This window comes from Eutrigla gurnardus, assembly GCF_963514095.1.
Source record: "Eutrigla gurnardus genome assembly, chromosome: 23".
NCBI classification, from domain to species: domain Eukaryota; kingdom Metazoa; phylum Chordata; class Actinopteri; order Perciformes; family Triglidae; genus Eutrigla; species Eutrigla gurnardus.
In genome coordinates, this window is record NC_139934.1 from 19006753 (window position 1) to 19022609 (window position 15857).

Consider the following 15857-nt stretch of genomic DNA (forward strand, 5'->3'; position numbering starts at 1 on the left):
GCTTTGCTTTGGGGATTTTACAATTCCTTATAGTTACTACAGTGCAATGATTACTGACATCATCAGGAAAAATTCCTGTATGGGTATATTTATGGGGTTTATTTGTTAGTATGATATAAATTAAAGGGGCTGCACGGAGGTGTAGTGGGTAGCACTCTCGCCTCACAGTGAGAGGGTCCCGGGTTCGATTCCCGTGTCAGCGTGGGTTCTCTCCGGGTTCTCCGGCTTCCTCCCACAGTCCAAAGACATGCAGGATGGGGATAGGTTCATTGGTGATTCTAAATTGCCCATAGGTGTGAATGTGAGCGTGAATGGTTGTTTGTCTCTACATGTTGGCCCTGCGATAGACTGGTGTCCTGTCTATCGCAGGGCCAACGACCCTGAATACAGGATAAGCGGTAGAAAATGGATGGATGGATATCAATTAAAGTGGACTTGCTTGGGTTCTTATGATTAGGTCGTGTAGGTGATTCAATAAGTTGAGTAAGGTTCACAGAATCACAATATGCTTTAAACTGATTTGAGTTGGATGACAACCAAATTCAATTCAAATCACCCAGTAATACAAGATCTTTAGAAAGCAGGTCGGTCAAGCCAACAATGAGGTGAGAGCATCACAGCTGAGGGTGGTCTATTGCAGCCAACTATACATAAATGGCAATCCTTTCCATATTCCAGGTCAATAGCCAAAAACTCAAATTGTTTAGGGAGAGAAATTGATTTAATAACAGTTGCATGAAAATTGGATTTAATATACATTGCAATTCCACCCCCTTTACTTTTATGATCAACTTGAAATACATGATATCCTTCTAATGCAATGTCGTGGCTTGAAATTGATTGTTTGAGCCACGTCTCAGAGATAACCAAAATATCTGCTTTGGTCATCTTGGCCCATATTTTTACTTGGTCTAATTTTGGCAGCAGACTACGGACATTCAAGTGTACAATGCCAAGGCCTGATCTGTTAGAGAAATCCAAAGGAGTTGAGATATTACCAACTGGACCGGGATTTGGGTTCATACCGGCCATTAAAAGCAACAACATTATCAGACATCGCTGCCTTAGGTTTTATAACGGGGGGCTACAATGTCCATAACGAGAGTCCAATAGAGAGTTCGATGAGAAAAGGGGATTCTTAGGAATGAGAATAAATATGAGTGAGTTCATTGTCCTCTTTGTGTCCGTTGGAGCGGAACTAGAAGCCCAGAATGTGAAGATAGTGTCCGTGTGTTTTGATGGTAGGTGCATGAGGAGACACGACAGATGAATCGCTTTGTCTTCCGTATTCCTTGATCTGTCACATAGTCCGAACATGCAGATAACCGCACAGAGAAGCTGCACCTTCATGATCCCAGCATTGTAAGGGAAATCGCACAGACTAGCTCCACAACCCCGACGAAGAGCAGACAGCAGTATGACAGCGTGGGAAGTGTTGGCCTCGTAAGCGGGCGAACATCAGCTGGAAAGTTCAGTCAAGGCGAGAGAGCATCACCAACCTTACTGCATGGATCTCCGCCGCCACGATGTCCTGTGAACTCCAGTTAGTTTAGTATCCCAGGGAGTTCTACAAGGAACAGCCGTGCCTTTTTGATCGTCGATGTTAACAACGCATAATCGCTTTCCGAAGCGAATACGTGGTGACGGCTGGCACCGGGGGTAGTGCAACAGGCAAGCTTACACTTCACCCAAAGCCAAACAGATTGCAAGTGACTAAAAGTCCATCAAAACAGTACTGACTTTACTTCAAAATAAATGCGAGAGATAGCCCGATTTAAAGTAATAAAACATACAACTTTTAGATGTACGGGACAAGACTGCAGATCAGCAGATCAGACACAAGACAAACACAGTGCTGCCATCTTTGAACTCTCACTGGTATTGAATTCTAGAGTCCCGCCCCTTTTGCTGTTCATTGGCTAATAACTTCTGAACGCAACAATATTTTACAAAGCCTTTGACTTTTGATCAGCTTGATGTAATGATGATCCACAGCAATTTTGGTGAGAATCGGATCTACGGTTTAGGAGAAGTTAGCAAAAACATGTTTTTCACAAAATTCAAAATGGCGGAAAGTTTCGGCAGGCGGATTTTTCTACTCCAACGAGGCTTTTTTGTAGAGCACACTTGCCTGCACATGTGTGTCAAATGTGTCAATTGGAGTTACGGTGTACACTTTTTTGTGGCCGATTACGAGACCTCTAAAATGTCACGATTTTCGCCAGTCCCCATGTGCATGAAAGTTTTTTTCAACTTCTGAATATGATAAGGCCCCCAAAATAGCACCAGAAGTGGCAGGGGGGGAAATGAAAAAAATTATACAGTTTCAATAGGGCTTCGCTGCCCGACGTTGTCGGCGCTCGGGCCCTAATTAACCAGTCTGTCATGTTTGTCTGGGGATGGTAGGCCATGTTAAGTTTTGGTGTCACTGTCCACTGTTCACAGATCTCCTTGAAGACAGCTGAAACAAACTGGGATCCTCTGTCCGACAAAATGAAGTCTGGGACACCCCATCTGGTGGAGATTTACTTTCGGAGAATACTAGCAATGATCTGAGTCATGGCAGTTCGGAGAGGGAAAAGTTCCACCCATCGTGTGAAATAATCCACAAAGAGATACTCATGTCTGTCTGGGCTCTGTGGCAGAGGACTCATGATTTCAACACCCGACATGGAATTGGGTTTTGTTATCTTCGACTGCTGGGGTTTTCCGGCAGGCTTTCGGTTATCAGCTTTCAGCTGCTGGCATTTCAAACAACATTTTATGAACTGTTTCACATCCCTCCACATTCCAGGGTAAAAGGCAACCTCTTGAAGTATTTTGTATGTCTTGAAGTTGTCCCACATGACCACATAAAGGGTTATTATTAGAGTTGAGCCGGATACTCGGCTGAAACGAGTATCCGGTACGGATAAAGCACTTTTGCCGAGTACGAGTATTATACGAGTAATACGAGTCAATATCTGTGCTCGGATTAAATAAAAATCCTCATTGGGTAGCTGACTGTGTCTGCGTCCTGTGATATGCTACAGCCCCTCCCCTACACACTCGCACATGTGTTGTTGTGTCCGCTCTGATCACTCACACACAGAACAGCTCTCTGTCTCTCCCTCAGTCACTCAGGTTCGCGGGTCGTTTTCCGTTAATGTTTAGGGTTTCTTTCTTCAGCTTCAGGTTTGTTATTATTACTTAGGTTGGTACTTACTTATGAACTAGTAGAGTTCTGGTACTTCGTTCAGACGTGGTGCCGACTCGCGTTGCGTCTCTGCCTGTCGGAGATTTTTCTTTTTCTTTTTTTAACCGTCATCTGGCTGCCTGGCTCTAACACTTTCTTGCTGTATTTCGTGAAAAAATAAAGCTGGTAGTGGTATAAATATTGGAAATCAAGCTACACACACACACACACACACACACACACACACACACACACACACACACACACACACACACACACACACACACACACACACACACACCAGGGGCCTCATGTACTAAGAATTGCGTGGATTTCCTACTGAAACATGGCGTACGCTAGAATCCAGAAACTGTCGTACGCACAAAAAAAATCTGATGTATCAAAGTGTGCGTACGCATGGATCCAAGCACTTTTCCTTTGTACATCCCAATCAACGTGGAATTGAGCGCACATGTGGAAGTGCTAAACTCCTCCCTGTCCACGCCTCTATTTAAATATGCAAATGAATTTAAATAGGGCCTGCACCGGGGATTCCCCTCTCTGCACCATCAGATCTACAAAATGAAAAAGGGAAGAAGCGCAACTTCACCGAGTCTGAGCTCGAAACGCTCTTAAACGAAGTCGAGACTCGAAGACCAGTATTATTTGGTAGCCTCTCATCAGACATTAACACAAAAAAAAAGAAATGTGAGTGGGAGCGTGTGTGTGAGGCAGTGAACACTGTGGGGTCGGAGCAGCGCACACTCCCTGAAATAAAAAAGAAATGGTCCGACGTGAAGGTGGAGGTGAAGCGGAGGATTTCGGCCCACCGCCGAAGCGTGACCGCAACGGGCGGGGGGACAGGAGGATATTAATATATTATATATTATATTATCATATATATTAATGACTGCAGAAGTGCGCCGTGGCTACTGCAGTGTGACATTTCCAACTTTACGCACGCGTTTATCGACACAAATACTGAACACAAGGAGACAATAAAGGGCTTGTTAGATAGCTCTGCCACTCTATTTTCACCAGGGAAAAACAAATGCACATATTTGAATGCACGTGCCCAAATGGGCATCGTGCTGGTTTACATTCGGGGCGCAATTAAACGGATACATTTACTCACGAGAAGCCACCCATCGCGCACCGTGCCAGCCTCCAGCCTGTTACCAACCATGCTATTAGTAAGAATGAACGAGCGTTGAACCAGGCCACCTTGCCACGATGTTGGTGAGCTGCATTTGTGCATCACATATTATTTGAACATTTATTGAATGAAAATGTTTCCTGTTGACAAAAACAAATTCATCCTGTGATGGCGCTTTTATAGCAACATGTGTGCAGTCAATAGCTCCGATTACATTAGGGAAACCGGCTCTTGCTGCAAATTGCGCTTTAATGTTGGCCTGTTCAACAGCATTGTATGGGAATTTGATGTACCTGGATGACATTCTGATCCCGTCCCACACAGCTGGCATGGCTCGGCTCAGAGTGGACTGGCACACTCCTGACCGGTCGGCCAGTTCCCTCTGGAAGGCTCCTGTTGCCAGAAACCCCAGAGTGGTCAGCACCTGTGTGGGCACGGACAACCCCTGGCTCCTGGCTGTGTTTCTTTCTAGGGCCGGCCGCAGCTCTGCGCACAGCTCCAGTAACACTGGCCTCGGCAACCTAAAACGACTCATGAGCCAGTTGTCGTCATTTGCTAACATATCCTCCCGTTCTCTAAACACCCTCTCACGTCTGATGTAACCGTTTGCGATGTCTTCTAACAAGGCCAAGGCTGCCATTGTTAATGCCATTTTTTCATCACTTTGCGCATGCTTTTATATCCATCCATATGATTGCAAACACGTGTGTGTTAATTGTCCATTAATGTGTCTCTGATGTGCACATTACTCTGAGGACTAATTGTTTTCACATAATTAACAGTTTCCCAGCATCACCTCAGAGTGTCGCCAAAGGAACAATAGCTGTAGAAACGTGCGTACGCCAGCCATGAAGCTGCCGTGGGACACCGCACATTTCCACGCTCATTTCACTTTTGATACATCTGAACGTTGGTGTGGAAAATTACGTACGCCATGTTTTTGTGCGTACGCAACATTGATACATGAGGCCCCTGGTGTGGGAAAAAAAAATATATATATATATATATATATATATATATATATATATATATATATATAAAAAAAAAGATCACACTGATCATAAAAAAAATTAAAGTTAAAAGAAAAAAGTTATTGTTGAGTATGAAAACTCTTGTTCATTACATTTTACTTGATAATTGCAACCGCATGTGTTGTATTCATTGTTGCAAAACTTGTTCTGTAAATAGTTCGTTTGCTATCGTGATCAAAACCATTAATCTGAAGCTCAATGCTGATGCTGTCCTGTAAATAGTTTTCTAATCAGCAATAAATAACAATTTCTGATCAGCCCATATCAATTGCATGCTTAAAATAACATACCAGTTAAAACCTTGCTCATTTCAAGACAACCAGACCCATTTCCGGGTTAGGCCCCGCCCACTCCGAGTACAGATACAGATACAGATAATTCATATGGTTAACAGATACAGATACAGATACAGATAATGCTGTACTCGCTCATCCCTAGTTATTATGATAACATTTGAGCATGTGTGGAACTAGGCTGTTTGGAATGTAGAGTTGGTAGTGAAACTGGTTGTCTGCCATCTTTGTCCTGAGAAACCTTTTGTCCTCCAAAACAAAATAATTTGTTTCCACCGTGTCCTTACTTTCCGACTAAGTTTTAAAGATGTTTTCTTTTTTCAGGTCCTTGTGCTGTTCTTCCCAAATCAACTCCAGTGTCACTGGAAGAAGATCTTCCTCCTTGGTATTTGAGTAGAGGTTATAGACTCCAGAGGTGGGCATCCTAGAGAGGGCATCAGGCAGAATATTCAGTTTACCTTTACAATATTACACTGTGAAATCAAATTTTTGAAGACACAGCGCCCATCTAATGAGACGGCAGGTAGTCCATGTGGAACTCAACACCCACTGCAGAGCAGAGTGATCCGTGACAACTGTAAATAGTTTCGGCTCCATGTAATGCTGCCATTTTTCCAAAGCCCATACGACGGCCAGGAACTCCCTTTCAGTAACACAGTAGTTCCGTTCGGCATTATTTAAAATTTTACTGGCACAGGCAAGTACTACTTCTGTATTTCCTTCTTTTTGTTGTGTTAGCACAGCTCCCAGCCCTGTCTCACATGCATGTATAGACAGTAAATGGCAAATCGAGATTGGGGTGCCCCAAAATGGGAGGAGAAACCAACCTTGCCTGTAATTGGTTGAAAGCATTCTGTCACTCAGAACTCCAGATTAATTGTTTTCCTTTCTTCTTTAGAGCATTTATTGGCTCAGCTATCTTGGAGAAGTCAGGTACAAATCTATGATACCATCCAGTAAACCCAAGAAACCGTTGAACTTCCTTGAGGTTGCTTGGTACAGGATAGGACTGGATGGCCCTAACCTCGTCAGGATCAGCTGAAATTCCCTGACGATTGACAACATGGCCGAGAAATTTAATTTCCTGTAGGCAGAACCTGGATTTTTTAAGGTTGATGTTCAGTTTTGCTTCATGGAGTTGATCCAAAACTCTCTGGATATCTCTGAAATGCTGAGACAAAGATGCGGAATAAATCATTATGTCGTCTAAATAGTGTCACACAGCGCTGAGGGCTGTGCTTTCTTGGGTTTTTGAAAAGTAACTCTCCTCTCGTTTCAGGTCACTTGCCCTTCCTCATGTGTCCCCGGTCTGACGTCATCCCTAATCCCTGATTGTTCTCACCTGTGCTCCCTTCCCTGATGTGTATATAGTCTGTCTTCCCCTGTCTCGTTGCCAGAGTATTTTGTCCTGTCGAATCTCCAGTGGTTATCCACAGCCTTGTCCATGATCCAGCACCACGTTTGTATTTCTGAGTTCTTTTGTTCCTCCGAAGAAGTGATTTTGAGTTGATAAAGTTTTTTGGTCAGCCTGATATAAGTTTAACCCTCTGAGACCCACATAGAGAACTTTCCGTCTTGTCATACTGTTGTGTATTGCCCTATAATATTGCCCTATAATATTGTCATTTTTTAGAGTATCATCAAGTTATACACATCCCCAGAATCAGCACAACCTCTGCTAACTGTGTGTATCACTCAATAAATACTTATATACAATATAATAGGGGATTTTAGCCTATAAATTAAAAATAAATAAAAACGCACCTTAAATTTTTACACATTTTATTAAAAAAAGCACTGCAAACCATTATACCGAAAGAAAAGCTCAACATAGAAAGTTTAACACACTTGTTTGGATTGTTCTAGAAGTTATTTGAAGCTTCTAGCTCCTTCTGTCTATGAAATATGGATATTCTTTTGAGTAGTGTCCATGGGCGTTTTTTTTTTGCCAGCAATGGTCCTTTCCTCTCCCTGATCCTAAATATGTGTGTATAAAGTGTTCTTCTTCTGTGCCATTTATGTATTTAACTTTCTCTATCACTACAGTAACTCTTTGACCGTCCTTTTCTCTGCTTTGACCTCCTAAGTGTCTCCCGTTTGAGCAAACACAACGACTCACGACCAAGCGTAAATCAGGCTTTCCGATCGGCTGTAAAAGCCGCTACGGGAGCCAATACGACATGTCCGATGCATAAACGTGACTCTATACGTCACTAGCAAGATGGCGGATGAAAGTAATGATCGATATACATTAGGGATCGACCGATTTATCGGCTGACCGATACTATCAGCCGATTTTTACGTTTTTTGAACGTATCGGTATCGGCCGATGTAGACTGCTGTTTAGGCACCGCAGGCAGCTGCGTGTTGCTTGGTAACGCTGACACAAGCCTGGACTTTCCCCTTCCCTGCAGTAGTGAGAGCATGGTCTTCAAAACAAAGGTGAGTTTTAAACTCTCTTTAACTGTTTAGCTGAGCTGAAATGTTGCCTTGTGCTTTGAAAGTGGAAACACTAAATGTCAAATACATGCTCCGTTTCGCTTGAAACTATAGGTAAAACCAGGGCTCTCAAGTGTTTTACTGAGTTCAGAGTGAGATTTTGGATGAGGCTGCGGCGTCAGCGGGGAGGAGGGGGGTGGGTGGCGGCGAGTGATCGGCGAGCAGTTTGGGATCGGGGACGTACTGCAGTCGGGGTGAGAGAGAAATCTGACTGGCACCCGCTGTGTCATCATTCATGGACGTAATAAACACTATTACTGCTTTGTACATGTTGTGGAAGTCCCGGACACACCGGAAAACTAAACGCCCATCCTGTCTGAGTTTACCTTTACCGGAGCGGGACGTTCCCATTCATTGTCTATGTGTGGCGGAACGTGGGGGAAGGGGGAAGTTGTCCAACAACGCCACCTAGGGAATTGCGCCCCAGGAAATACACTCAAACCCTGTACTGGGGCTACTACAGTAGGTCACACAGATTCGTTACACCAATTTATAGAGAGGACAAGAGACGGACTTCCAAAAATACAATTGTTTTTATTTAACAATAATCTACTAGGGTAAAAATGAGCACATATGTCTTTTACAACCTGAGTGTCGGCTATATCGCAGTAAACAAACTAAACAAAACAGGAACAGGATTAACGTTAGTGGGGCGGGCAGACTAAAGCAAATCAAACCACAAAAAGAAATACTACAAACCAAATCACCACGTGCCACAGCAAAACAAATTAAGGGATGTGAGATGGGACCACCACCAGGGAAGTCTGCCGCACACTACACCAACTCCTGTCCTGAAAAGAAAAGAAAACAAAATTATGCGGAGGGACACTCAAAGGTTCGACTGTACAGGCAGCAAAGATTAAAACAGAAGGCCTATACTAAACCACACACACAACACTCACACCCACGCACACCAACAGAAAAGATAAATATTTTAACCTAAATACAAATAATCAAAAATTTACTTGAAAAGAAACAACAATTCAGCTGTGGGTGGGACCAGGCGTAGTGATAGGCCCGTCGATACTGACAACCCCACAGCTAAGTAACTAAATAATCAAATTAAAAATAGACTGTTAACTCAAAAAGGAAATAAATTTATCAAGAAACAAAAAATGTTTTAAACAGCTGGCCCACAAAGAACCGAACACACAAAGAAACTAATCAAAAAAACAAAATAATTCAAACCATAAACAAACCCAAATAAGTAGCAAATTAAATAATTAACCCAGACAAATAAACTAAATTAATCAAAACAAAAGTTGTGGTGAGGATGAGAATCCGGCGCTGCCTGGACAACAACCGCAACGGGAGCTCACAGTGGACTGTGAGAAAAGGACGTCGTCGAAGACGGAGCAGAAGACGGAGCAGAAGACGGAGCGACTGCACCAGGGCTGGAGGCCGTGAATGGTTTACGTTTGGATAGCCGCTGTGGTGCACGTCACTGGCAGTGCAGTGCAGCCTCACACAGAGTGCAGGAGGAGAAACAGAGGAACCGCTGTGGCTTCAACAGCTACAGCAGGACAGAGAGCAGAGGGCAAACAGCTTTTAGCATAAGGCTACTACAGCCAACAGAGATTAATAAGGGAGCACACTTACCCGAACGAAGAGAGCTTGAGCACCCCAGAACCAGCCAGTCTGCAGTGACAACAGAGAGCAGACGCCAACTCCTCACAATGCTGCAACCCAACCAGCACGGCCAACGACACTGAAAGTGACACATCCCGGCAGCTATCACACCATACTGTGCCATAAAGTTGCATGAAGTAGCAGCACCCACGCTTACCTTGAGAATGACCACATAGGAAACACGCCAAGCAAACCGGAGCACGGCAAACCAACGGAGCACGCCAAACAGAGCCCTTCCAGGTGAACGCCAGAGAGAGAGTGCGCCCCGAGGGAGCGCAGTAATTCAACAGGTGGCACCAATGCGCAATCAAGCACCGGTGGTGCTGATTGAGTGGGCGTGGAGCAGAGCAACCCTCGACCTGCCACATATGTAAGAAGCCGTGTAATGCCGTCGCGGCGAGTTTCGAGAGAAGCCGCCACCTCCTGCAAGCTATCGAAAAGCTGAGCGTTGTCGATCTAAAATAAAGACAGATTCAGCAACTGCATAGCTTATTTCTCGCCTAAAATCATTATTTTCGTAAAATAAAATAAGATTGGGAAGGTTGGACGCATGGTGTGTGTGTGTGCGCGCGTGCGTGCGTCATCGAGTGGGACACACGTCTCACAGCCATATGAGCTGACTGAAGGAGAGCTTTACCTTTGAGAGAATGTTTTTATACTTTGTTGAATATGTATCCATGTTAACGTTGTGCAGTGTAGAACAGAAACAGTTTGTTGTTTAATGTGCATCTGACATCAAGTTACTTTCCTCTGCTATTTAATGTTCTGAGGTTGCTGGCAGCTTTTATTTGATTTTTTTTGCATTTTCGTTCAGACCTATTAGTGTGTTGTTTTGCATACTAGGCGTTGCCTAGTAGCCTTAGACATGCTCATTTTATTTTGTGTAGAAAAAAAACATGGCAGTCTTAAATTACAAATAGAGCATTTTATTTTGATGGCTATTTTTCAGGTTTATTGTTTTCGTAAATTATTCAAATGTGTTGACAAAAGTAATTTAGTGATCTGATTATATCTGTTTCATAATATGTCAGCAAGCAATGCATCAAGAATGTTTTGTAGATGTGGAAGCCTTTTCCCCCTTGCAAAGTTAACCATATCCACCTTTCATATGATGCAAACATAATGTGGGTGATATGAATGTAAGATGATTGCACAAGATATTGACACTGATGTGCTTTTGTTTATTCTTTTTCAGCACTTTACTTGTTCTACCTCACCTGTTGTTAATATTTGTTAAATAGTGTTCTACTACTTGTTCTTGTTCTACCTCACCTTTTTTAAGTTCAATTAATGTTCCTTTTTAAATTGAGACTTGTAACATTTGTTATCAGTGTAATTTTTAACATGTTAATCGAGGGAGCAAAAGAAATATCGGCTCCAAATATCGGCTCAAGAAAATCAGCAGGCCGTATCGGTCATCGGCCAAGGCTGATGATCAGAAAATAGGTATCGGCATCGGCCCTAAAAAATCCATATCGGTCGATCCCTAATATACATAAACAAAACGGAGAAATGCGCCACGGAAACGAGGACACATCTAGTCACGTCTTTACAACTTTATGCATTCGTTTTCTTGTCAGAAATAAATTGCTCACATGGGCAAGCAGGGTACCGTTGTTTAGCCCCGTTTCTAAAGTTTAAGAGGGAAAAAAAACGCATGAGTTATGACGCTCTAAAGACAACATGATCATTTGTAGCGTATACGCTACAATGGGTCTCAGATTAAGAATAGCCTTGTTGTTTTTCCTCACTGTGGAGCGTTTTTTTTTTTTTGTACCTTTTGTAATTCATGATAGTGTAGATAAGTTTGTAGCCTTTTCCCTTTGGCCCTCCGTGTGAGCGATTCTCAGTTGTAATTTTCAATAGTGTTAGTTTTTTTCTAAGAGCACTGTAGGCCTAGAAGTTTTCTCCTCCTTCGTGAGCGATTTTCTGTTGCATGAGTTGGGACCTCACTAGTAGGACTACACAATGCGGCCTACAAAAGCTTACACATGCGGCCAGAACAAAGGAGATAAAAAACTACAACCACCATTTTAGGGTCCCCTAAAATGGCAACGTCACACAACTGGTGCCCTATTGGCTGACAATCTTCAGGGAACCCTGGGGGGTCCCCTGGACCAGCCGTGAGCTATATATCCCGGCGCCACCTGAGGAACTTCCTCTCTCCACCGTGACCCACGTTACAACAGGAGGTGAACATTACGTCTGCAGCGTTTTCCTTTGTCCTAGGCCGCAGTCTTTCCCCCAAACTCGCTGGACGAGCAACAGACTGTTTTACCCCTCTTTTTCTCTACTCGTTTTATTTTTTCTTTTGTTTATCATTTTGGATCCTGATGAGACCGCCGCGACAGCGCGACTCTCCTGTTCCCCGCGGAAGGAAGAAAAAACGTTCTTCGTCCCAGCTGCCAGCTATACGGATAACTTCTACGCCCCGTTTTGTCTGGAATCAGCTGAATAAATCGTCAAACCCCGCGATTGTTCATCGTTGCCTGCAGAAGGAAGAAATACTAACGGTTTTCTTCAACTAATTGGATCCGACGCTGAACGAGCGCCCGCAACTACCGTCCGTTGCCGGTGTAAATCCCCGCACGGGACGGAAACCTCACATCGACACATCTCACATCGACAAAAGTAAGAGGCTATTTGTCTGGGCAGAAGCAGAGATTCGATAGTGTAGGACATGCTTGTAATTCTTGTTAATGTGTTTAAAGTTCTGATCACGGACCGCCGAGTCCGTTGTTCATGTGCTGCTGTATTTGAATGCTGATCGTGTACCCACGCCGCTGGGTTGATTTCTGTAACAGTGTTTTCGACTAACCTCAGCCATATTCGCGAGCTCAGAAAGCCTCTACTATCAGTTAAAAGACCGGTCTCGCGGAATAAACGCCAGTTCATTCATGCGCGCCCGTGTGATAGCTGCACGCCTTCTGAGCCTCAGAATATCATTCTCTCTCTCTTTGTTTGTGTCCCGCTAACACACACACACACACATACGCCGCATACGTGTCCTACGCCAGCTGTTCCCGGCGGACGCTAAGGACATAGCTACATCTGGTGGCTGCATCCGGCCGTCTCTCGCTCTCCCTCTCTCTCTCGCTACTCCATCTGACGTCAGTGGCTCCGCCCCTGAACGCTGTGAGGAATAGCTCCATCTGGTGGCCGCACCCGGTCATCTCTCCCTCTCTCTCTCTCTCTCTCGCTCTCTCTCTCTCTCGACACACGCACACACACACACACACTCCACGTGTGTCTCTCCTTCTGTTTATATTAGTTTTGTGTGTTAGGTAGTTAGGTAATAAGGCTTTGTTAATTGCAGTGTTATTGATTGTGATCACTATTACTGATTTTAATAAATCTTATTATATTATAACTAGCGGTCTCTTGTGCTTGTTGTGTATATGTCACTGGATAACAGCAGGTTGTGAAGGCTAGTGCTCGAATTTCACGCCTTTTTAATTGTTAGATTGTTTTTATGCTTCCCATGTGAGTATAAAACCTTTATATTGAGACTGAATACAGTTTTAGGTTATCTTTTCCCTGATCCCAGGGTGGTGCCCCGTTTATTCATGATTATATCATGATAATATATTAAATATTATTATTAATATCGATAATCATATTGACATTAATAATTAGCTGTTGATAACCAAATCTGCTCCTGCTACTACCCCAACACATGATATTTTGTTTTATTTTTGTATTTCTTAGCCCTCGTCCTTCTGACTATAGAGTTCATAGTCCATTTGTTTGCTTCACTTCACGAGAATCCAGAATAAAAGCCTGTCTACCTGTCCCCATCTGCATCTGAGTCCTCTCCTTTGTCCAAGTCCTGACAAATAGACTAAACAAATGTTGCCCCTTTAAGTCTCCTAAGACCGTTTCCATTAACCTTTGGGAAGGTAGCAGGAGCATTTGTCAGCCCAAACGGCATAACATTGGGTCCCCCCAGGATTTTTCCACTCAAATTTAAGACTTTTTAAGACCTTTTTAAGACCACGTCCGATGAAATTTAAGACCAACCTCGCACCTATTCTGGCATACATTTAGGAAATAATGCAAAAGAAATCCGTCAGAATAACAGAATAACACAGGGACAAATAACAATGACTTCTTTTAATAAAGAATAAAGTGTGTGCACGCCAAATGTATACATTTCCCCCAAAATATTTAGCATGCTCCTTCTGCAGCATCTCAAAAAAACGCCAATTGACGTTGGGTCCGTCCATGGACAGAGACACCATCATCCTCAAATCAAGGTCACGTAAACATTCCTACAAGAAATCAAAAACAAATTTTAAAACACAGTTGCATTCTATCATAGGCACTGTCATAACATCATAGCACTATGTAATCTGTAAATTCTAGTGTGGTGGAGATTCAAGCCTCCAGGTTAAAGGGTTCTGTCCCAGAGAGTGGTGAGGGAGAATATTACCGTCACTGCTGTCAATATAGTTTTTTTCTGTTTACTCTACATGCATTTTCCTATGGCCCTAACTCTAACCTCTTGTTCAGAGCCTATGTAACTATGTGGCAAAGATATATGAAGAGAGTTAATTTGCAAAAGAGATAAGATAACTAGTTTAAATTACATTTTTAAATTAGTATTTACACCAGGTGATATCAGTCAAACCAAACAAACAAAACAGATGTAACTCAAAAAACATAAAGAGTTATTGAAAACAACATAATGCAAAGAATAATTAAAAAGTCTCAGCTAATTTTTTCATTTTTTCAAAATGGTGTTTATCTGCTTTTGAACTCTATTATTCTGATTTAAGTTCAAACAACATCTATATTTCAGTTTAAGGATACATTTGTGGGGGGAAAAAGAAGAAAAAAAGCAATGGATACTTTAAAATGTTTTAGTAGGTCCAGCGCCGTAGCATGGCCCATGAACTCAGAGCCAAAATATCTTGAGTGGACCCGGTCACCAACCCAGTAGCGCAGATGAATGTCCAGCTGTTTAGTTTTTGTGCTTTTGTTTAGACTTTCGTCAAGCATGACCACAAATCCAGACGCCTTATTGACCTGGTCGGTCAGTTGTTTGGTGATGAAAGGGGCCAGACCAAACTTGGTAATATAGGCAGTCTTGTTGCTCCCACATGTGAAAGTAGCCGCGATCTCCGAGTCGGGGAACATCACTTTGAAGAGCTTGCTTATATTTTCATTTTACGTTATGGGCAAGTGCAGATTTAATCCACTGTGGCTCAGTGACTCAAAATATGACTGGGTTCAGGCTGTACCGGGGAATGAGTGGGAGGCTCAGTGCCGTCTTTGCCGAAAAAAATTCAAGCTCGGTACAATGGGTCATTTGGCCTTGGAGTCACACATGAAGAGTGCTAAACATTTAGCATGCTTAGCAGCTACACAGAAGCAGGCACCCATATCCCAGTTCTGCGCCGCAAACCCGACGCCAACCTCAACAGTCACCTCAGCTGCCAGCAGCACCGAGCCCACACAGCCAGGTAACGTACGAGCTTTTTGTGGCTCGACGCCAACTCTTAAGGCAGAGGTGACGTGGATACTAAAGACGATATCGGACCACCACTCCTACCAAAGCTGCTGCGCGAGCGACGACATCGGTGGGTCAGCGGCTAACTGCACGCTCTAGCGTAATGTGGCGTTCTAGTAAACTTGGAAATCAGGATTTTCCGACCACCTAGTTGAAACAGTGCATTAATGCCACCTCATGTCGGAGATCGATAGTCGGAGAGAAAAAAAATCATTTTACAACGCAACGTTCCATGTTTTGTTTTTTTGTTAGTGTTTTACTTAGTATACAGTTATGTTGTTGAGCTGTACTATCATGCAGATAAGAAAGGGAAAAATGAAGACCTTTGAGAATGAAATTTAAGACTTGTAAACAAAACTTAAGACCTTTTCAAGGCCTTAATTTACGGTTATAAAATTTAAGACTTTTTCAAGTTTTTAAGTCCCCCCGGGTACCCTGATTAATATGGTACAAGCCAAATGGTGTGATAAAAGCTTATCTTAGCTTTGCTACATGGATCCATGGGCACCTGCCAGTAGCCGCTATTTAGATCTATTGTAGAGAAGAGAGCAGCACCTGTGAG

The 15857-nt window shown here is 43.2% G+C and overlaps 1 long non-coding RNA gene across 1 annotated transcript; it reads right to left on the reverse strand.

The window, feature by feature from the left end:
• Positions 1–13713: 13713 nt before the first annotated feature.
• On the reverse strand, positions 13714–15473 carry LOC311009565. The gene is made up of 2 exons (XR_014596662.1): positions 15383–15473; positions 13714–13810 (listed from the first exon to the last, which is right to left on the reverse strand). It is a non-coding gene; the product is annotated as an uncharacterized lncRNA (long non-coding RNA).
• Positions 15474–15857: the final 384 nt, after the last annotated feature.